Source organism: Copadichromis virginalis, linkage group LG12 (genome assembly GCF_057382275.1).
Source record: "Copadichromis virginalis isolate Kocher_CV1m ecotype Utaka linkage group LG12, C_Virginalis_male_GT1.1, whole genome shotgun sequence".
NCBI lineage: Eukaryota > Metazoa > Chordata > Actinopteri > Cichliformes > Cichlidae > Copadichromis > Copadichromis virginalis.
In genome coordinates this window covers 32920823-32922413 of record NC_140629.1, presented here as the reverse complement: position 1 = coordinate 32922413, position 1591 = coordinate 32920823, and the positions used below count along the sequence as shown (strand labels likewise).

At 41.7% G+C, this 1591-nt stretch overlaps 1 long non-coding RNA gene across 1 annotated transcript; it reads left to right on the top strand.

Moving 5' to 3' along the window:
- The first annotated feature begins 241 nt into the window (after positions 1 to 241).
- On the top strand, positions 242 to 765 carry LOC146697424 (uncharacterized). The gene is made up of 2 exons (XR_014923136.1): positions 242 to 508; positions 598 to 765. It is a non-coding gene; the product is annotated as an uncharacterized LOC146697424 (long non-coding RNA).
- The last annotated feature ends 826 nt before the right edge of the window (positions 766 to 1591 follow it).

Below are 1591 nucleotides of genomic sequence, written 5' to 3'. Positions count from 1 at the left end.
ATCATTAATCGCCTCTGACCTTTGCTTTTCGCATTGACTGCCTGTGCTATTGTTTAAGTCTTTTCTTTTCTTTTCTTTTCTTTTTTTTTACCAACCAATTAGCAAATGTAAATTGAGGAGACTGAACACAGATTCATAACCGTGAATCACTGTCACGGACCCAGTTCCAGGGATTCGGGGTCCGTGAGCAGTGTGGACTACTATTGTAGTTATTATTATTATTATTATTATTATAATTATTATCATTATTGTGGTTGTTGTTATTATGGTTGTGTCTGCTGTCCTGTTTTTCCGTGTTGGTGTACTGTCAGGTGTTTAGGGGTGTGTGCTTGTGTATGTGAGGGTGCGGTCGTGGCAGGCACTTTTAGGCCTGGTGGGTGTGGCCCTGCCAGCTGACCGGTCCCACCCAGGAATCCACACACACCTGGCGCCGATCAAGCCTCGTCAGAGGAGCTTCAAAACAGTGTGGCTGAGAGCTCCTCGACGCTGGATCGTTGAGTGACTTCCCGTCAGTCTTAAGTGTATTGTGCAAGGTTAGTGCAAGTCTACTGTTAGGTTTTGTACTCACGGCTGCCTTTGGTATGCGTGTTTCCTCAGGAGGAATTGTGGCGACCAGGAGGCAGCACACGGAGAGTACACAGGGAACGGAGACAGAGCACAGAGCACGGGATAAAGGAGAAGACACGGAACGGGAGTTGGGATCGCACGGGGGGATTTATTGTTGTTCGGATTGTCACCACTGTAAATAAACACTGTTGCACTGTAGAGTCCTGCATTTTGGGTCCTCCTTTCCCCACATCCCCACGGTCTGCCAGCGAGACCGTGACAATCACTGCCACTGATTTCAAAAAAACATTTCCACAATTTGTCATGAGCAATTTTTAACAAATTTGCTGCAAACAAAAATGAAGTATGTTACCACAAATGCTCCATCCCGCATCAACTAGTGAAACTAGGTGATCTCTTCATTACACGTTCTGCACTTGGCATTCTTTGAAAAAGGGCTGCACTTGTGTTTTTTAGCAAATGCAGTCTGGTTCTTGCACAGAGACCTCCGGGGTGGAAGGGGATATAGAATGATTGTTACAGCAACTTTTACTGGAATAGGATTTTAATCAAACTTCTCGGCAACTTTTTTTTTAAAACTGATGCCACAATTTTCTGTACTTGTACTTAAAAAAACAGTTAGCAAAGAAAAAGGAAGTGATGATAAACCGCAAACATGATAGAGCTCAAAACATAACCAACACACATATCAGCTTATTCTGGAGCTTGTAACCAAATTACATGGTTCATTAGCAGCGGCACCAGCTGTCATAAAGAGCAATGTGAACTCAGTAAGCATCACTCATTCGCAACAATTTTAACAAAAATGGACAAAATTTCAAAAGAAAATAATAAATTGCTTCAGAACGAAATTGTGATTATTCAAATGTCACATCACCTATTATTAAATCTGTCTTAAACGATTGTGAAGGTGCCCAAATGAGCAGTGAATAGTCATCCTTGCCATGAAGTCTTTTCAGTAGAAGTGTTCATTACATACTTTTTATTACACATTAATTCCCAAAGTATTCATTACAATTCACTT